We start from the raw sequence: 22,310 nt of genomic DNA, 5'->3' as shown, positions 1-22,310 counted from the left end.
AATCTAGAGAAAAATCTCCCAGTGAGACTTCAGCTCTTTAAAGGGGAGTGAGTTTGACAGCCTGGATGGGGACAGGTTTCCTTTCGTCTACTTCCTGTTTTATGATAGACCGTAGTCTCCATTGCAAACCCCCCCCCCATAAATGCATTCGAAGCAGCGTTAAGTTGGAAAAACATCCCCTCATAGGATGACCTCACTCAGACTGGAAGAGCCGCTGCTGCAGCCGCCTGCACCTCAAACTAAAACCAACATGATCTGCCTGGATATTTAGTTTTTTAGTTTAAACACTTACATATTTAAAGTATAAAATGATAGAAGGAAAGAAAATAACACCTACTGGAGTCGGTCCTGGATCAGTCTGGATCCTCTGGCAACTAAAGCCGACCGTAAACTGGACGATTTTCTGCCCATTTGGGGCCGATTCTGCAGTCGTGCGAGAATGTTTTCGATCGGGCCAACTTTCAGCCTGATGGTGCATCCTGTAGTGTACGGGGGGTAACGAGGGGCAATCAGCCTCTAAGCACCACCTCCCCATCAGGAATGGTCAGGTTGGGAGAAAATCAAACATGTTTGAAAGTCAGTCGGCCGTCGTAAGGTGATGTTGAGCAAATCCTGGTGTTGAAGAGGGACAAAATCATTTCGCTGATGCTCCTTTTTTTTATGACGATAACGAAAAATGACGAGCTAAACATGGATGTTTCAAGACTAAAACATGACTACACATGCTGCAGGAACACAGATGCATCATGGCGGCAGCGGCGGCAGGGTCTGAGAAAACAATCCAGAATAGTCCAGTACTGCGCTTTCATTTCTTACGAATTGCTCTGATCTTCCAGCTGTGCTTGTGCAGAAATACGTCATTCCGCAGCTTAGCTCCGAATCGGCGCTTTACGCTCCACTCTGTTGGTTCGCGTTCAGCAGCACGGCTCTTCCTGCTCTCGCTACCTAATAAACTAGACGTGGCTGATCATCCTCTGCCAAGCCTAAAAACCAAGGTTATCAAGGTTTTTTTCTTCCAGCTCACAAGAGGTGATGCTAAACATTTTTTAAGGAATCCCTAAATTATAACCAATGCAGATATTTTATTGCATTCTGTTTATTTCCTGATAAAGATCCAGATGAAAAGGTACATAGATCTTTCAATATTTCTCTCTCAGTGTTCTCGTTTCTATTTAAATATGATGGAAATGTTTCCTTGTATTGTGATTAAAACATTTTCTTTAAATATTTCAACATTTTAGTAGCATATTCATTCTATTTAGGTCTGGGTTGCCATGGCATTATAAGGCAATGATGGAGGTTCTCTCTCTATTTGTTTTATATCAAACCCTGTGAATATAAATCTGCTTTGACCCCTGAGCAGCAGGAACTGAGGGGGAAATTCTCAGAAAAAAAGCCAAAATTGATAAAGTAGAAAGAAAAATGTTTGATGGAAACCTTGGATGTCTAAAACCATTCTTTTATTCTACATCTTGTTAGCTTCTCTAGCCTCTGTCTGATATATTAACCAATACGATGTGTTGAACTAGATCTGCTATTTTCACAGCTTTTCTGAGACACTTTTTTATAAACTAGGGCATTAATCCATAAAAACGTTTATTCTAATTCTACAAATGAAAGTTTTCTGTCCAACAGCAATGATGATCTGCACGGCAGCATTCTATACCTATAGCTATTGTAGCATCTAGGATAGAGCTGGGAAAACTAGAATAAAACCTTTTTAAGTTTTAGTCGACTCAAATCGACTAAAACTATCACATATCATAATGACTAAAATACAACTAAAACTAATAATACTTTTCTCCCTGAAGACTAAGACTAAATCTAAGATGGCTGCCAGAAAGCTATGAACTCTGAGCGCACCGTGCCTGAGCAAACAAGGAGTTCTTCTTTCTCCAGACGAGTTACAGCGCGAGAACAAACATCGTAAGCTGTGAACATTTAAACCCTGCAGTTTCATCGTACAGTCCAAGCTGAAGCTGCGAACAACCACTGAAATATCGCACATTGTACGATCGGCTTAAAAGGATACGACAAAGACTTTTTAATTTCCACAAAATGTCTAAAAGAACCAAAGAAATCTAATTAAAAAACTGGAATTCATGTTAAATAAATCAGGTTAAACAACAGAGAGGAAAACATTTTAAAAGCACTTAATATAAATCTATAAAAATGCAAATGCTTTACGTTTCATTTCATTTCGCAGACAGGAAGTTAGCCGTTAGCTAAAACAATGAGCATAAAACTCCTTTTATAAATCAATCCTTCCAGATGGGTTTAAAATAGAAACTGGAAGCAGAGGAGCCAAAGATAACGGTGATAAATAATAAATATGCATGAAGCCCCCCCCCTCACATATGTAAACATGCAGATATTATTTAGATCAGCTGATTTCTGGCAGCTTTAATGTACAGTTTGACAGTTTGATTTTCCTCTTATATTTAAAATCTTTTGTCCTTTTTTTAAGGAACATCCTGAGCAGCAAACTCTCATTTCTATCAGGCTGATATCCGAACATGCTAATTACCCCACACAGTTTGAGTTCATTTATTATGCATGAAATAATATAATATGATGACTGTGATAATTATGCGCACTTAGATAAGATAAAAGAGTGGTAACTAATTATGGAGAGGGAGTTGGGAGAAGTAATTATTCTTTGTAGAGCAGTGGCGTCTGGGTTGAGATGCTCGGTGTTCGGAGCACCAGGCCTCCATCACGCTGCAGCAGCTTTTCCTCCATGGAGCGCCGTCACATTTACAGCATTTGAAGGAGAGGAGAGTCAATAAGCACAGGCTGATTTCCAGCCGTGTGTCTGTTTCGATAATTAAAACGTCGCTGACATGTTTACATGTCGGCCTGAAAGGCAACACGACTCCCAGCCTCACATCCCGACGGCATCAGAGAGGAAGGAGGTGAGCTGTTCCTGGTTAGCCCGTCCAAACGGATTCAATGCACAGAGAATCCCAGAGAGGCCAGCAGCATCACGGCTGCAGCTTCCTCATGTCTGATGGAGAACGGCATCCTGGAAACTATTAACTAACGGTTATTATGCAAATCAGTTCATCTGTCGATTATTTCTCTGATCAATAATCTGATAGTCGAAGGTTTTAAAGAAGATTTTGTTTAATGAAATTAAACCAAGTGAAACTAAAACCTTTCCACCTAAAGCGTCTGAATGGAGCAGACTGACAGAAGAAAACGTTCTTTTTATCTAAAATGAAGAATGTTTATATATTTTTTAAAATCTTGGTATAATTGCTGCTCTCAGTGAGTCACTAATCAATTAGTAAATTAGTTATTATTTCAATAAATGATTAATCTGATTAATTGTTTCAGCCCTACTGGAAACACAGATTATGGAGCTTTAATATGAGTTCAAATGACTAACAGAAAATTAATCTAATCTGAAAGTTCTTTACATGCCCATGGAAACGTAACCCACCTGCTGGCATATCGAGGCGGATCTGAGGTGAAGCTGGTCTAATCAGTGATGCTCAGGGTCAGTGAGGAGGAGATCCTCCATTTTAACCGTTTTTAGCATAAAAACAACTTTAAAGTCTTTGTTCTCATAGTAGCTTCATCTGGTCTGTTCCTGTTTGGCTGTGACTCCATCCTGGAGAGAAATATCAGCTGTGCTGCTGCCATCAACACCTTTGTTTCTAGATGTTGGAGCTTGGCCTGTTTTCCAGTGTAGTCCTGTTTCTCTGACTGTGACTAACTGGATGTGCTCTCTTCATCCTCTGACATGGGAGCTGGCTCGGAGCTCGTCTGCCTGGCTGTGTGTTTCCTGGACGGGGCCGCCTGTGGAGCTGGTTGACAGTTGCCTTTTGTATCTATGCTTTTTTTTCTATGTCTGCTTCTGTCTCCTTGAACCCCAGTGGGCCTCAGCAGATGGCCGCTCACACTGAGCCTGGTTCTGCTGGAGGTTTCTTCCTGTTCAAAGGGAGTTTTTCCTCTCCACTGTCGCTACAAGCATGCTTAGTGTGAGGGATTGCTGAAGAGTCAATGAGTCGATGCAATCAGCTGGTTTTCCTTAGATAGAAAACTTTGAATCAATCTGACTGGATGATCTGGTGAACTGGAAAGTGACCTGAGATACATGATGTGAATTGGAGCTATAGAAATAAACTGAATTGAATTGTTGAGGAATCAAGGTAAAAATCTGAGTTAGCGCAGAGCTGCTAGCCTAGCATTCGCTCACTGCTACATGACGACACGGCTAATAAATAACCAACAATAAAGGTGATGATCTGAAATTTGTAAGTCAAAGAAATGTACTTCAATAGTATTTTTAGTCAGAGAGGAAATGATTAGAGCGCCTTTTCTTCCTGTAATAAACCTTAAAAACAGGAACATGTTCAGATACGTCAGTCCCTACAGCCACTGGGTTTTATTGCCATCCATGACACCTTCCTGTCTTTTAGAAAAACAGGCTCTGATTAAACTTCTCTAACAGTTCATTTTCATAGAAGCATAAAGTAAAAGAGTCAACTCCTTTCCATACTGTGGATATTTTCATTTACAGGGACATGAGCTTCTGAAATAAGCCCCAAAATCTCTGCATCTGTAAACATCAACGTCATCCGATTGGAGTCTTCTGTCTCTGGGCTTAAATTGAGACCATACTGCCGCGTCTCATGAAGACCAGTTCCACTGTTTGCAGATTTCAGGCCTCGGGCCAAACCTTTCCCTCCAGAAAGACAGCAGTTAACCGAACCCAGACCAGTTCTGAAAACTGCAGGCATATCTGAGGAGACTCCATGGAGGGAGGCGTTCTCCATGCAGGTGGAGAGGAAATAAAAGACAGCAGCTAACAAAGGGCTCTGTGCTCTCTGCGGGTTAACGTCGGCGCAGCTCGTGTTTCCAGACACTCCCAGCCAAGCCGGAATGTTGTAAATCTAATGAAGTGAGGAGAGGAGAAAGCAAGGGCGCCGGATCCAGCCGAGGCAGCGGTGATAGCGCGCCATGCGTTCAGAGGGACAGCTGATGGTGGGAATAATTGAGCTGCTGCACAATTCCACACAAATGACTTTTTCACCCACGGAGGGAGGCGTCTGTGGACACCAGGCCATCCCATAATACTGGGGCTTCCTCCCACAGAGCAGCCTGGCTTTAACAATTTGACTAAACTCACTTTAATCCTTTAAAAAGTTCATTCTTATAATGAATGAAACCTGAAAAATCTAAAATAGCATAAATATTATAATCAAATAATTCAGTGTTTATTTATCAATCCGAAGTGAAATTAAACTTGCAGCTCTTGTAAGTTTGTTTTTTTTAATTAAGCAGTTGTTGATAGGTGAAGGCAGGAGGGACTTCCTGTAGAGGTCTGTCAAACAGCCGCTCTGGAGCAGCCTCTCACTGAAGACTTGTTTCGACAGTCCCATGAAGAGGATGCTTCCATAATGATCTTCATTTTTTCAAAGAGTTTATCATCCTGAGAGCGTGTCCAGAGCTTCTAGAGGAGTTCTTAATCCATCCTTACATTTAGTCCTAAAGGTTCATTAAAACTGGTCCACAGAGTGACGGATCAGAAAAGACAAATACTAGAGTGAAAAAATAAATCTAAGTCTAATATGTCCAAAAGTAGCAAAAAACGGAGCTTCAGATACAGACTGCCGCCCATAGGGGGCGGTAGAGCCCCAGTGGTTAGAGAGCAGGGTGTTGGCATCCTGGATAGCCTAGAAATTCAAACCTGAGCCTGTAACTGGGTATCTGGGTAACTGGGCAGATCCCTAACGGCCTGAACACGGCGGCTTTTTAATCCCTGATCCGATCTTCTCCATGTCCCACTGACTGCGTATAGAGAGGCTCCAACTAGGCAGGATGAGCAGATATGAGCATTTTTCCTTCTTTCTCTGTGCTATACACTCATTAAAGCAGTTTCTAACATTATACTGGAACAGATTATGACAAGTTATTAATAAAAATGAAAAAATTTATAAATAAAAACCACCTGTGAAACTATAAAGCAAAGCCCCAATTAACAAATCTGTGCAGCATCTCAAACCAGAACAGATAGAGAGTTTTCATACTTAAAAAACATAGAATAGAAAAATTCCTTTACTGTCCCACACTGAGGAAACTGTAGTGCTCCAGCAGCAAAACGTTATATAGCAGAAGTGTTCACAGAATGCGGACCTTAGAAAAGTGAATAAAAATAACAGACAAGAAAATAAAACAAATATAGTTGTTTTATTATTACATATCATTAATGGATGTGTGATAAAAACATGAGATCTACATCTAAAGAAAAGAAAAATTCAGCAATAAATTCTGTGGGACGGTTTCTATGGTGACTGAGGCAGAGAGGTGGTTCTCAGAGAGATCTGGGAAGTTTCTCCAAGTTTTTCTTTCTTTTTTCCATAAAGAGGTGAGAGAGATACGCTGCGCTGACCTGCTCTGTCTGCTCCTCCTTATTCTGGTTTCTGTGAGGCTCAAAGAGGATCAGTACTTTATCCGTTTTCTGTCCTCTGAACTCCTATCATGGGGAAACTTTTCTATTTTAATGTTTCATTCATTGTTTTTCCTCCAGTCTGTCCTGCTTACTATAAGCGCCATGTGTGAATCCAAACCGATTCTTTCCCCATCAGATTAACAGATTTTATTCTGGATTTTCCCCAAAGCGAATGAGTTTTACTTTTTAACTGCATCTCTCTTCCTGTCAGACTCATGAAATTGCTGCTGAATTGCTGCGAAGAACGACTGAAATAGACCTGGGCTCTATCTCAGTCGGAGCTACGCTGCCCCCTACAGGAAACCATACCCATTGACTTTCAATCAGCGCTAAACAATACGACCTCGTCCAACACGATTTTCTGTTAGATCGGACGCAAAATGGGATCTGGTGTGTTACAAGCTCAGCACAGACATCACTGTGATGAAGTTTATCAAAGACGAAAGATTGAATATAGGGAAAGATTAGCACAGTTGTGGTGATGAGGCATCCGATGCAACAATAAGATATGAACACAGGAAGAAAAAGTGAGGCCAGTTTATCCTGTTACCAGCTGGGCACTGCAGTACTGAAACTAGGGCTGGGCGATATAGAAAAAAAGCTTATCCATAAAAAAAAAAAATGCATATTGATCGATATCGATAATTATTGAAAAGATTTGAAACCATATTTTATGTGCAGCTCTGCCTGGACATTTTATGATATTGCTAAATGATTTAATTTTAATAAAGAACACAAACACAGACTTCGAATTAAATCTTTATTTAACCAACTTTTTTAACCATAACAGAATTGTTTTAAAGAAAAATAACTTAAGAGACCTGAGTTATGTTATTAAATACTGACAAAGAATAAACTAAAGTGACCAGAAAAGTGACCAAAATAAATATAACAAATAAATAAATGGACCTTGCTGCGACATCTTCATGTGCTCTGTGTTGTGGTTTGAGAGGGCGGCGCTTTGTGACGGCTAGCCTGGGTCCGCGATTGCGATTGGTTGGGAGGAAGTAGTGACTAGCATAAACCTACATGCTAGGCTACAATGAGAAGGAAGGAAAACTGCTTTTCTTTATCGAACTTTTATCGACTCTATTTTTTTTCTATTGCGCCACACGTCTATCGATCGATATATATCGTTATTGAATTATCGCCCAGCCCTAACTGAACCCCAACCCCACCCCCCCCCATTAACATTTAGTCCGCTCTGCTGCGGCATGAAGCCCAGAGGAGCTCCAACGATCCCTTCCATCCTAAGCTGGATCTCGCCACAACCCCCACCCCCCCATCACAGAGGAACAAAGTCCCTCCCCTCTTCAGCCAGGTGAACAATCCCTCCTTTAACGACCGACCCTCAGAATCATAGACAGGTTTCAGATATTACAGACCAACGATGGAACCAAACGACTCACTCGTCCGTTTCAATTTGCATGTTTCCAAGGAATACAAGGCCTTGTCTATATAAAGCCTCAAACTCACTGCGGATCAAGACATTTGAAGTGAGAAAGCTTCCTGGATGGGAAGCAAAACATCTGCAAACCTTAAAAAACCAAGTCCAGTGGATGTTTTTTAAACTTTAACGTAATGACTGTGACCTGGATGACTGAGAATCTTCATCAGCATAAGCTGGATCTAATGGGCCTATAGCAGTTTTTTACAATTCTGGTCCTCAAGGCACCCTGCCCTGCATGTTTTAGATGTTTCCCAGCTTTCACACACCTGTTATCAATTGATAGCAGATTATCAGGCTTTGCTGAACTGCAATCATCTGAATCAGGTGTGCTGAACCTCAGAAACATCCAAAACATGCAGAGCAGGGTGCCTTGAGGACCAGGATTGAAAAACACGGGCCTACAGGACCAGCATGAAGGTTTTCCTTCCTCAGTTCCTCCTCCCTGAAACCGCGTTTCTGTGTATAAAATCGACCATCTAAAAAACTACAAACGTCTTCAAAAAAATCAGTTATTTAAACTGAGAAGCTTTTTAAGTTTTGAAATGAAAACAGAACATATGGTCACACATTTAGTTTTAGGTTCTTGTTTAAAGAGCCTGAAGTCTGCAGCGGTTTTTCTCCGGTTTATTCCACAGTCTTTCTGCCACAGAGGATTCGCTTTTCCACACTAGACTGTTGCTAAGTGGTCGGGGTCAAGGTGAGAAACACCTGCTACAGCCAAGAGCCTCGTTATCGGAAAGAGGAAACTTTTCTTACAGCTTCGGATCCTTTAGAGTCTCTGATAGAAAAGCTGCAGCTCTGAGGTGTCAAGGACAGAGGAGAGGCGATGGGATTCAAGGCTGGCAGAGGACAGGAAACAGCCACGGTTTGAACCTTATCAAGGAAAAAGAGACACTTGGACTGAGGCCTCTGCTCTCATAGAACCACTTCGCATTTATAGGAGGCAGCAGACCAGATGAAGGAAGCTATTTGCAAAATTTAAAAAAATAGGAGCTTAGCATGGCAGTAAATGGATGTGTCCTTGCTCCTGCCCGTGCAGTGCTTTGAAATAAACTGCTGTTTTCACCCGTGAGTAAAGTGTTTTACCAGACGTCCTCAAACTCCACTTGAAGATCAACAGTTTGAATACAGAGTGAGAGCAGCTGCAGAATAAAGGCCTGTCCAGCATCAGCTGTCACCTCTACAGAGGCAGGAAGGACAACATGAAGGAGAGGATTTCTGAGGACATCTGTCTGCTGAGGAGAACACCTTGGTGGTCTGAACCTTTCTAGCATTCTCTATCTACAATCACAACGCAAAGAAAATTCCCTTCCATCATTTTCATCATCCAACTGCAGATCTATGTCTGGAAACAACAGTCCTTCAGAGACTCTGGGTCCGGTCGCTATGATGTGATTACAGGTTTACTGCTGAACATTTCTGACCGTCTCACTTAAAGTCACCATTAAAACGGCCTTTACTGGCAGCGCTATTAACTTCAAGGTTATCTAACAGGCAGACAGCATCTAATGCAGCGTTCGTTAATGTTTGACTTCTACAGCAGCAGCCGTTCAAAATGGACCTCACCAGTCAAACGTCAGCCCAATGGCTGCCCACTTCCAGCCACTGGAGTGACCCCCTCCTTCTCCTGGGCGTGCATCTTTTACTCTGACTCCACCCTCTCACTGAATTACATGGTCTGACCAGGAGGTGGCGCTTCTCTTTAGATCTTAATGTCCACAAATCTGGACAGAAAGAATATTTTTGTACAGAGATTGATGTTTAAAAAGGAATTGTAGGGGACTAGCCAAGGACCAACCAAGGACCAACCAGGGACCTACCAAGGACCAGCCAAGGACCAGCATAGGACCAGCCAAGGACAAACCAGGACCAACCAAGGACCAGGCAAGGACCAAACAAAGACCAGCCAAGGACCAGCCAGGGACCAACCAAGGACCAGCCAAGGACCAGCCAGGGACCAACCCAAGAACCAACCAAGGACCAACCAAGGACCAGCCAGGGACCAGTCAAGGACCAACCAAAGACCAGCCAAGGACCAGCCAGGGACCAACCAAGGACCAGCCAAGGACCAGCCAGGGACCAACCCAAGAACCAACCAAGGACCAAACAAAGACCAGCCAAGGACCAGCCAGGGACCAACCAAGGACCAGCCAAGGACCAGCCAGGGACCAACCCAAGAACCAACCAAGGACCAACCAAGGACCAGCCAGGGACCAGTCAAGGACCAGCCAGGGACCAACCAAGGACCAGCCAAGGACCAGCCAGGGACCAACCAAGGACCAGCCAAGGACCAGCCAGGGACCAGCCAAGGACAAACCAAGGACAAACCAAGGACCAACCAAAGACCAGCCAAGGACCAACAAAGGACCAGCCAAGGACCTATCAAGGAAAGTGGAGATATGTTGAATGGCTACAACTGTAGATTAGAGAGGAAGTCAGATTTGTTCTCCATGCGGCGTAAAGTTGGAGCTAACAGCAGAAGAAGAGCCCTGACGACGCTGCAGCAGGTATTACTCTGTTTCCAGCAACAGTCTCTCCTGTTCATGAATTCATTCTGGATGAACGTTGACAACATGGAGAAGGACAGGAGCTTTTTAACTCAATCATCTGCTGCTAAATTCAAATCAGGAACCCTGAGCCTCACTCGGCTCAGCTGTTTGCACGACTCGCCTATATAATAAATTCAGGATTTAGTGGCAGGCTTCATATCTGCCTGAGTGAAGCTCTGCTCATTTATTGGGATTATCCACATTCTTTCAGAGATCAGAACCAAGTCCACTTCAAGGGACCGTCTCCATCTGATGCTTCAGTACAGATCAATGATATCTAACTAAGTGTTTTCCTTTGTTTTTATCCTACAGAGACAGAAAACCTCCTCTATAGATAACTGATATCATTTATAGATGTCTGCACCCTTTAGGTTCATAACTGCCTTTTACTCTCTACTGTGACTTATTCTCAGTTTATGGAATCTGTCCTGCTGGGTTTTTATTTCCTCTGTCTGAAACGACGAGGACAATTAGCGTAGCGATCCTGAAATCATTCCCTAATGACTCCAGGCTTTGTAGGGCTGCTGCCCTGCTGAGGCTTTCACTGTTCAGGCACCCGTTTGGAGTCACTGTGTAGATGACAGCAGCTCAGAAACTGAAGATAGAGCGCCTCACATAAAGGCTCTAAGAGCCTTCAGTCAATATCAGCGTCCTCCACGACTCTTTATAATAATGCTTTCTTTTTATCATCACAATCTTTTAAACATTAAAAAAAATTGTTCAACCAATGGAAATAAATTCCTCTTTTTTTCTAAAGAATTAAAGTATTGTGATGCTAACAGACGAGGCTGCGAAGGTATTTTTGGGTATTTTGGATTTTTTGTCGCTTCATGTTCAAATGTTTTAGTGAATAAATGTTTGGCAGGTGGAGATGTTACACATCTACAGTTTAAAGTCCCTGGAATGAGACAGAAAAAGAAAAGGGAGCTAAGAAACAAGCTACAGCTGCTGCACACTGCCTGCCAGATGGCTGAAAGAAGGCTGCTACACTTTTCATTGGCTTACAACAGAGGCTGACTGAGCTCTTTGGGAATATATCAACTTGAAAAATTATCAAGAGTAAAGCCGACTGCTGTCTATCTTATTTAGGATCTGCTTCTTTGGAACTAGCTGGTTCACTAGAGGCTGCAGGTCACAGGCTACAAGTTTCAGTCTACAAGCCACAGGCTGCGAGCCACAGGCTACATGCCACAGGCTACGAGCCACAGACTGCGAGCCACAGACTACATGCCACAGGCTGCAAGTTACAGGCTACATGCCACAGGCTACGAGCCACAGACTGCGAGCCATAGGCTGCAAGTTACAGGCTACATGCCACAGGCTACAAGCCACAGACTGCGAGCCACAGACTGCGAGCCACAGACTGCGAGCCACAGACTGCGAGCCACAGGCTACGAGCCACAGGCTACGAGCCACAGGCTACGAGCCATAGGCTGCAAGTTACAGGCTACATGCCACAGGCTACGAGCCACAGGCTACGAGCCATAGGCTGCAAGTTACAGGCTACATGCCACAGGCTACAAGCCACAGACTGCGAGCCACAGACTGCGAGCCACAGACTGCGAGCCACAGACTGCGAGGCCACAGGCTACGAGCCACAGGCTACGAGCCATAGGCTGGCAAGGTTACAGGCTACATGCCATCAGGCTGCAAGTTACAGGCTACATGCACAGGCTACGAGGCCACAGACTAGCGAGCCACAGGACTGCGAGCCAACAGACTGCGAGCCACAGGCTACGACGCGCCAGAGGCTTGCAAGTTGTTAAAAGGCTACATGTCCACAGCTTTACGAGCCCACAGGACTGCTGGCGAGCCACAGACTGCGAGCCACAGAACTGCGAGCCACAGACGTGTCGAGCCGACATGGCTACGAGCCACAGGCGTACGAGCCCATAGGCTGCAAAGTTACTATGGCTACATGCGACAGGCTACGAGCCACAGACTTGCGAGCCACATGAACTGGGCGAGAGCCACAGAACCTGCTCAGCCACAGGCTACGAGCCACAGACTGCGAGCCACAGACTGCGAGCCACAGACTGCGAGCCACAGACTGCGAGCCACAGGCTACGAGCCACAGGCTACGAGCCATAGGCTGCAAGTTACAGGCTACATGCCACAGGCTACGAGCCACAGACTGCGAGCCACAGACTGCGAGCCACAGACTGCGAGCCACAGACTGCGAGCCACAGGCTACGAGCCACAGGCTACGAGCCATAGGCTGCAAGTTACAGGCTACATGCCACAGGCTACGAGCCACAGACTGCGAGCCACAGGCTGCAAGTTACAAGCTAAGAGCCTCAGGCTGTGAGCCACAGGCTATGAGCCACAGGCCACAGGTTACAAATTTCAGGCTACGAGCCACAGGCTACAAATTTCAGGCTACGAGCCACAGGCTACAAGTTACAGGTTGCAGGTTACAGTTAGGGTTGCCAACCGTCACTTGAAAAATGGAATCGTTCCATATTTAGAAATAGAAGTACCTGTCCCGTGTTTAGTGGAAAAGAAAAGCACTTTGTCCCATATTACAGTGAGAGTAAAATATAGTCAGTCAAAAGCTAATGAAAAATGAGGGGCACGTTAGATACAAACTTACGGTAAACTTGTTCTCGTCCCTGTCCTGCGTTGTGACCAATGAGCTGATAACATATATGTAATGATCTAGAATCCCCTCATCCCATTGGCCGAGCCAAGAGTTGCTCACGGAGAAGATAGCGGGAGATAACAGAGCAGCATGGGGGACAAATGGAGGAATTTAAATGCTTTTGGAGGCGGACAACTCCTCACTGCTGCAAGAGCTCAGAGGAAATACAATCGGATAAAGTCGACTATCGCCACATTTTTTTCCTGTTTCATAACTGTAGCCTACAGTCATTGCGTTTAAGACACAAATATGTTTACAAGTTTACACAAGTTTCATATTGCACCAAAAATGAGCACAATTAATTAATTTATATTCATTTCTACAGTTACTTATTTTATTCAGCAAAGTTTGTTATTTTACATTAAAGGTTTTCCATGTCTTCATGTCACTCAGTAATATGCATCTAATTCAATGCAGATTTGAGTCAAATAAAAAATCCTTTCACACACAAAGGGGGGCTAAAAAGTAATCACCACGCCAGGAGGGGTGAAGGCAACCATGTCAGCTGGGACGCACATGAGGTGACCCTTTTATCTCTTCGGGGAGTTGGCAACCCTAGTTCCAGGCTACAGGCCGCACGCTAAACATTACAGACTAGTAACTTGTAGACTGTAAGCTACAAGCTAAAAACTACAGGCTACAGTGTAGGAGCTGCAGGCTAAAGGGGGGGGGCTGCCTGATGAACAAACTCATATCAGCTGTTGTTATTGGGTCACACAGAAAGACCAAAGTAAACCTGATGATTCCAGCCTTTGAACCTGAGTAACATGCTGCTATTACACCTGTAATAATCTTTGACATGTTTCAGAATAAAAGCCTTTAAAGCTCAATCTGTCCCATCTTTTTTCTCACAGCATGTTGTTTCTAAAATCTGCAGCATGAAGGAGAAACTCAGAACAGAATATAAAAGCAGATTACAGCCTAAAACTGGACTGAACAAAATAAAAAACTATGAAGAAAACTGTCAATTATGAGGCTTTGATCTGTATGCAAATACCACAATAATAATAATAATGTATAATAATTAGAGACAGGCGGCTCTCCCTGCAGGCCGATCAGCGTTTTATGGATCAATCAGCAGCTGAACTGAGCAGACGTGTTTGGATGCAGCAGAGTGCTGCTGCGTCTAAACAGGCAGTAAAGTCCAGAACACCAGTCAGTCAGAAAGCTGGACGTGTTGCAGTGGTAGGAAGGAAGCTTGAATAAGCTGCTGCAACGATGCAAAGCTTCTCAAACCAAAGAAAGAACCAACAGATGGTCAGTTAGTGACACCACATCAGCTGCATCAGACTAATTTCATTTAGTTCTATTTATGATCATTTTAGCGTTTTCAAAACAGTTATAGATGGAATAAAGACCTGAGCACATAGAAATGTCTCTGCATTAAGTTAGTATATTATGAGTTATACGTTTCTAAAATAGTTTTTATTCAGTTTTTAAATGTCGACACACAATAAATACCTGTAGTTAAAAAATTATCAAATCGGATCTGTGTTAATATTTTAACAACTGCAGCAAAAATATTTTCCAATGTAAATAAAATACATTTCTATAAGTGAACTAATCCTGTAAAATAATAAAGCTGGTGTTTATTCCTTTGGGTTTTTTCACTCCATGTTTCGTCTGTTTTTACTTTTATTAAAATCATCCAAATGTCCAGTTTTATTTTTTTAATTCTTCGTTCCTCCAGGTTCAAATTAAAAAGATGTGAAAACCGTTAATTTTGCAGTTATATAAAGTTATATACAGTCAGCAGATGAGGTGTTTAGTGGTAATAAAACAGTTTTAGCAGTTTTATTGCAGCGCGTATTTCTGCATTCCTCCGAATTTGTGTATTTCTGCGCATTATTATGTATTTCTACCTCTACATAATTCAGGGTATTTCTGTGTATTTTTGCATATTTCTACATTTCAGTGTATTTCTATATTTCTGCGTATTTCTGCGTATTTTTGCATATTTCAGTGTATTACTGCATTCCTCCGAATTTGTGTATTTCTGCGCATTATTATTATGCATTTCTACCTCTACATGATTCAGGGTATTTCTGTGTATTTCTGCATATTTCTACATATTTCAGTATATTTTTGTGTAATTTTTAATGTTTTTTTTGTATATTTCTATTTATTTCAGTGTATTTCTGCATATCACTGTGTATTTCTACATATTTCAATGTATTTTTGCATATTTCTACATAGTTCAGTGTATTTCTATATTTTTGCATATTTCTACATATTTCAGTATATTTTTGTGTAATTTTTAATGTTTTTTTGTATATTTCTATTTATTTCAGTGTATTTCTGCATATCACTGTGTATTTCTACATATTTCAATGTATTTTTGCATATTTCTACATAGTTCAGTGTATTTCTATATTTTTGCATATTTCTACATATTTCAGTATATTTTTGTGTAATTTTTAATGTTTTTTTTGTATATTTCTATTTATTTCAGTGTATTTCTGCATATCACTGTGTATTTCTACATATTTCAATGTATTTTTGCATATTTCTACATAGTTCAGTGTATTTCTATATTTTTGCATATTTCTACATATTTCAGTATATTTTTGTGTAATTTTTAATGTTTTTTTGTATATTTCTATTTATTTCAGTGTATTTCTGCATATCACTGTGTATTTCTACATATTTCAATGTATTTTTGCATATTTCTACATAGTTCAGTGTATTTCTATATTTTTGCATATTTCTACATATTTCAGTATATTTTTGTGTAATTTTTAATGTTTTTTTTGTATATTTCTATTTATTTCAGTGTATTTCTGCATATCACTGTGTATTTCTACATATTTCAATGTATTTTTGCATATTTCTACATAGTTCAGTGTATTTCTATATTTTTGCATATTTCTACATATTTCAGTGTATTTCTATATTTCTGCGTATTTCAGTGTATTTCTACATATTTCAATGTATTTTTGCATATTTCTACATATTTCAGTGTATTTCTATATTTTTGCATATTTCTGTGTATTTCTGCATATTTCTGCGTATCCCTGTGTATTTTTGCATATTTCTGTGTATTTCTGCGTATTTCTGCATATTTCTGCATATCCCTGTGTATTTCTGCATATTTCTGCGTATCCCTGTGTATTTTTGCATATTTCTGTGTATTTCTGCGTATTTCTGCATATTTCTGCGTATCCCTGTGTATTTCTGCATATTTCTGCGTATCCCTGTGTATTTCTGCGTATTTCTGCATATTTTTGTGTATTTCTGCGTATCCATGTGTATTTTGTGTCCTCATGTCCTTTCTCAGACGGAGCTCTCTGATGTTAACAGTGTTGAGAATCATTGAATTTCCCTGCTGCTCTCTCAGCATAAATCAAGCCCATCCATTCCATCCCTCCCCGGTGGCTCAGTTAGAGCTCTGCCAACGCAGCAGCGGCTGCTGCAGAATGAGCAGGGGCCAAACGTGGCCCCGGTACCCCCCACCCCCGCCCCGGGCAGAAGAGATCAAGCAGGCTTAGCTGGCATGACCTGTGGGGGCCCAGACAGCGTGGAAAACATGGCTGTCTTAAGGGTTGCTGGCCTCACAGTGGTGGCGGGCCGGAGCGGGACCTGGATGCAGTCCGCTGAGGATCCCAGCAAACTAAACCCTAATGAATAATTCGGAGCAGGACTTTTCCTGCTGGATTTACAGCAGTTTGCTTTGAGAAGAATCAATGTGATTCCTGGAAAAAAGAAACCAGCTGGAGTTTTAAAAAGCCCGCTGGATAAACCAACGTCCTGGAAAATATTAAACTGGGATTAATTCTGACCATGCAGATTAACACGGACCAACATTTTATGATTCTTCTCAGTCGTTAAAATGCTGAAACCGTCCGACCTGATGTCTGACCGGCTGCAGAAGCTTTGCTTCATCATCAACATCTTCTAACTGATTAAAGACGATGAGGAGAAAGAAAGCCTCTGATGATGCTGCCTACTGCTGGTCAGCTGGCTGAAATCAAGCCAACAAAAAGAGGGCCGGTTTTTCTGAGAAGTGTGGCTGAAGGCAAACAGATTTCTGGTCGTCTAAATGATGCTATGAGGAGAAAAGTGGTTGATATGTTTAAAATTTGCAGCAGAAAAATAAAACTACAACTAAATATGGAGGATGTTCCTGTTTTTTTTTTCTACATGTGAAGCGAATCATCTCTGATGGAGCTTCAGGGAAATCATGGAGGAGTTTATCGCTCCAGAAATCAGGAACAAAGGAGGAAATCAGAAGTCGCACCTTTCCTCCTCATGAGGTTTTCTTCTCCATTTACTTTAATAGACCCCCCCCCCTGCAGACATGGGAGCGTGTAAATGGAGCTTCCTGCAGCCCCAGGCTGCTTGTCCAATCACACAGATCATCAATTAAGATCTCAGCAGGATTTGGTGGATCTGCAGCTGGATGGACATGGAAACCAAGAGCAAACATCTGTGAGGCGCGTGAGCAGAGCTGCAACAATCACAGCTTCTTCTCCTCAAACCCTGCAGTTTGTTCCTCTCAGGGTTTCCACGGAGACAAACCCCACGCTTCACGTGTTTTCCACCCAGTCAATGTTCTCCTTTATGCTCAGAGAGCCGCTGCTGCTGCTGCGGGAGCAGGAAGCACCCGGGGGCCCCGCTGGGGCCCCTGAGATGGGTCTGCTCTGTCTGCCTCTATCAGGAGCAAACATCTGATCCTCCATCATCACCATCATCAGCTCAATAATTAATCTGCACACATGAATAAAAACATCTATCACCTGTTTCTGATGTTCTAAAACTAGCAGCAAACACGTTAATCTGAGTTTATAGGCGGAACAGATCAAACAAGTCCTTTTTAAAGCATCAAAGCGCCGCCGGCCGGAAGCCTCCGCTCCGCGAAATAGTCCCAGAGAGGAGCCACCTCCGCAGAAAGCCGCTGACTCCTCTCTGGATGCTGGAGCTTCAGCCTGAACATCTGCCTCCTCCTCACCATCATCATCACCATCATCATCATCATCATCAAATATCCGGCCGGAGAGCAGAGCCCAGACCGTCAGAGCTGCTAGAGTCCAGCACTGAAGGCTTCTCCTCCTCCTCCTCCTTGGCTCCCCCCCTCCCTCTCTCACTTTCTCTCCCCTCCTCCCCCCCGTCCCCCACCCCGGCCTGGCTGTCTGACTGGGTGAATAATGTCCTGGAAGCCGTGGTGGGGAGGGGGGAGGTGGGGGAGGAAAGGGGGAGAAGCAGGAGGCTGCAGCTCTGCTCCCAAACACTGAAAATGAATGACAGCTTACCTGCATGCCAATCTTCATCAGACTGACACTGGGCTGACAGCACAGCCTATACTCCTCCACACTGCCGGTGACGTCAGCCGCTGCAGGCCCCTCCCACCTCCCCCCAGCCTCCATCTAGGCCCCCCCTCTGCTGCTGCCTTCAAGGGTCCGTGGGAAAAACGGGAAGCAGGGAGAAAGGCTGGGAGGACCGCCCCCCCATCAGGACCCGCTGGTTCCCAGCTGAGCAGGAACTAGGAATCAGATTTACTGCATTTTAAAACACTTTGGTAGTTTTTCTGGCTGCTTATTTTTTAATTATTAAAGTTTAGTGACGTCACTTCCTCCACTTCCTGTTGCAATAATGGAACATGGTGACAAAAAGGTACAATTTCACTGCCACTGATCAAACAAAAACAAAAAAACAGTTTAAAGTGTGAATAAAGATTTAATGAAGGAATCTGAACATTAAAAGATGCCACAAGGCGGCCATATTGGATACTGATGAGGAACCTCAGGCTGATGATCGTGACCAGAAGATCATTCATTCTGGAACAGTTCTCCAGTTCTCCTCTGGTTCTCCTCTTGTTCTCCTCTGGTTCTCCTCTGGTTCTCCTCTGGTTGTCCTCAAGTTCTCCTCTGGTTCTCCTCCGGTTCTCCTCTGGTTGTCCTCAAGTTCTCCTCTGGTTCTCCTCCGGTTCTCCTCTGGTTCTCCTCCGGTTCTCCTCCAGTTCTCCTCAAGTTCTCCTCCGGTTCTCCTCTGGTTCTCCTCTGGCTGTCCTCAAGTGCTCCTCCGGTTCTTCTCCAGTTCTCCTCAAGTTCTCCTCCGGTTCTCCTCTGGTTCACCCCTGGCTGTCCTCAATTTCTCCTATGGTTCTCCTCCAGTTCTCCTCTGGTTCTCCTCTTGTTCTCCTCTGGTTCTCCTCCAGTTCTCCTCTGGTTGTCCTCAAGTTCTCCTCTGGTTCTCCTCAAGTTCTCCTCCGGTTCTCCTCCGGTTCTCCTCAAGTTGTTCTCTGAAAGAAATCTATCTGCACCTCCTGGTCTGGTCCTGTTTGATGTGGATGAAGGTTTCTCATAGAAACACCGCCAACACCTGGACCACACCTGGACCAGACCTGGAACAGACCTGGAACAGACCTGGACCAGACCTGGACATAACGGATGGAGGCTTTCTGGTTAGCTGGTCTCTGTAAAGGAACCCGTTTGGTCTCCATCTTCTGGGCAGAACCTCTGATGCTTTTCTCACATCAAACTCAAACTTCAGTGAAACTAAAACAGATCTAGAAGCACTAGATTCCCTATAAACTTAAAAAAAGATTAAATACAACTTCTCATCTATCACATATTTATATATAAATATTAAAAAAATGATTTTAAATATTACATTCAATCCTTTTTTGTTTTAATGTAGAGCTTTTAATCCAGAATGGCTCAGAGATCAACTTTCCTTCCATCTCTGTTGATCTTGGGTTCCTGCAGCGCCACCCAGAGGACAACCGCTGGAATAGCAGATCTGGGAGGGAAAGAGGAAGCCTTTAAATGATCCAAGTCAGGCTCAGTAGAGTCAGTTAGCAATAAAACAGAAGCTAAAACAACGAGTGGCAGAAGTATTCACACCCTTTGAAGCATTTCCCCTTCATGTCACCAGACACGGGGAATTCAGGGAACATGAAGACGTGTATAAAGGAAAGTTTAAATTGATCATCCTGAAGAAAAGATGGTTTTCAGTTTTTGTTTTCCAAATATTAGCGCCCCTCAGTCTGTACATTGTAGATCTACGCTTTACGGCATTATATCTAGAAACTATTTTTTTATGTGATAAACTCGTGTTTGTCTACTGGACGTAAATCTGGACTTTGACTAGGCCGCTCTCACACATGCTTTGATCTAAGGTCAGTCTCCTATAGATCTGCTGTTCTCAGATTTCTCTCACTGGAAGGTGAACATCTAAAGTCTTTTGCAGCCTCTAATAAGTTTGTTTCTGGGTTTTCCCTGTACTGAGCTCAAGAAAAGTTTTTCATAGATAAACTTAAAGACGTTTCATTAATCTAACTGAGCTGTAACAGGGTAGTTCAATGGATTATAATCTTAATCTCAGAGCAGGGTTGGAACTTTCTTCTGCCTGGTGGTTTTTTCCAGGATTTTTCTTTTTTTTTTTTCTTCCAAAACACAAAGTTTCTACCAGAAGAACCTGGAATGTCAAATTTACTGGTGAATATTTTGGCCCAGACCCAGTAATAACGTTGAGGTGGGGTTGAATATCTATAAACTGGGGGCGGTTGGGCGGAGGCGTAGCCAGAACATTTTAATACGGCTGTCCAGCCAATAACCAACATACACTGAGGGCTGAACCTCAGGATCAATCTACACTGATCCAACTGGAAAATCAACGAGCAAAACATCCATATTCTCTAAATAAAGACAAACTATTCTTTGCTGCAGTCTTTGCTAACAAATAGACGCATATATTTAAACATCCGTGCTTTTTAAATTAAAGGTATAGTGGATAAAATTCTTCCAAGTTTCAGTTCTGGGGCGTAAATCTTTTCCATTGTCATTATTGACCTACTTTAATCAATAATCATTCTGCATAAAACTCATATTTAACTAATATAATATCTACATGAATTAATTATTTAATGAGTTTTTATTAAAATAGTTATTTTTCTATGATTTCACTGAAGACTCTTAGATAATTTACAGAGACACGTGATTTTCTCTTTACCCCATAAAATACAAAATCTAGTTCTGAAAAGAGTGTTAATTCTATATTTATCATCTTTAATGTTAGTATATTGATGCGCATCATTAACCAAAGTGTTTTTATTGTCAAGTAATTGTTAATATATGAAAAGTTAAAATGTTTTTAATATTCCACTTGACAGTATTACTGCTGCCATCGTATGTTTAAGAGGGAAAGAATGGTAGGGGTGGCCACAGGGGGGGCAATGATTGGATAAGGCTGGCCATGGCCACCCCTGGCCCCCCATCTAGCTCCACCCCTGGGTTTGGGGGCAGGAAGAGCAGAAGAAATGAAAGAAAAAGAAAGTCATCTGGTGGAATCTGAGTTTTCCTACCATTTAAATGCTATTAGTAAACGATGACTTCGGTGCTAAATGTGTAATTCCCAGTGTGGTTTTCCTCTATGCTGCCTCCCTGGTGGATAATGAGCTGACTTTTCAATGCAACCATCCCACTTCTCCACAATCCGATCTATTAGCAGGACTTTTTTCCAGTTTCTTCCACTTGTCCATAGGAAACTGAACCCTTTCTCAGAGCATTAAAAGCATCTTGGTTTGATTCAGAATTAACTTAACTGGGAATAAATAATTTGCCACAATAGGAAAATATGTTTCATGAAGTCTTTAAATGGTTTTGCTGTAGAATAAAGGGCGTTGTCATCTCCCTGTTGAATGTATTTCCCTTCTTAAATTAGAAACCTGACTTCTGTCCTTATTGTGAGGAATAAACTTTCTGTTCTGAACAGAAGCAGCTTTTATTTCCATTTTTACTGTCAAACCTTTTTTTTCTTCTTTTATGTCTGCAGCCAACAGGAGCTGTTTGATCCGAGGATGATAGATGTTACTGAAAGCTCTGATCACCACCAGACCCCGACCCTTCACCCTATGTTAGCCTGTGCATTAAAAACATGATGCAACAGCACAGGTGGAGCCCCACCCCAACCTGCTGCTTACGCTCTGGGTCTGATTGGTGCGAAGCAAAGAAGGAAATATTGTGTTTGGTGAAATCCAGATAAATGTCAGATCACCAGATCAGTTTCTGTTTATTATGTTTAATGGAACTTATGCCTGGGTCCGCTCCTTTGCAGACAGGCGGGCATTTCCCAGGCAGAAGTGATAATGACACGGTGTGGGAGGAGCTATCCAGGTCAGGATGCTCAGAGGTTAACCCATGATTAACCACAGATGATGAGAAATGATTAGTTATAAATACGAAGGAATTGCCTGTAACTATTCAGGGCCGG

At 42.6% G+C, this 22,310-nt stretch overlaps 1 protein-coding gene across 3 annotated transcripts in view; it reads right to left on the bottom strand.

Annotated features, from left to right (window-relative positions):
- Positions 1-18,447, bottom strand: part of pknox2 (pbx/knotted 1 homeobox 2) — a 134,489-nt gene extending 116,042 nt beyond the window's left edge. For all 3 annotated transcript variants that reach the window (XM_038297850.1, XM_038297846.1, XM_038297852.1), the window contains exon 1: positions 18,350-18,447. The gene's annotated coding sequence lies outside the window, so the exon portion shown is untranslated. The remainder of the gene's footprint in view (positions 1-18,349) is intronic.
- Positions 18,448-22,310: the final 3,863 nt, after the last annotated feature.

This window comes from Cyprinodon tularosa, unplaced genomic scaffold (genome assembly GCF_016077235.1).
Source record: "Cyprinodon tularosa strain WSP-4 unplaced genomic scaffold, ASM1607723v1 ctg399, whole genome shotgun sequence".
NCBI lineage: Eukaryota > Metazoa > Chordata > Actinopteri > Cyprinodontiformes > Cyprinodontidae > Cyprinodon > Cyprinodon tularosa.
Note: the sequence above shows the minus strand (reverse complement) of the source record. Positions and strands in the feature narration are given on the sequence as shown.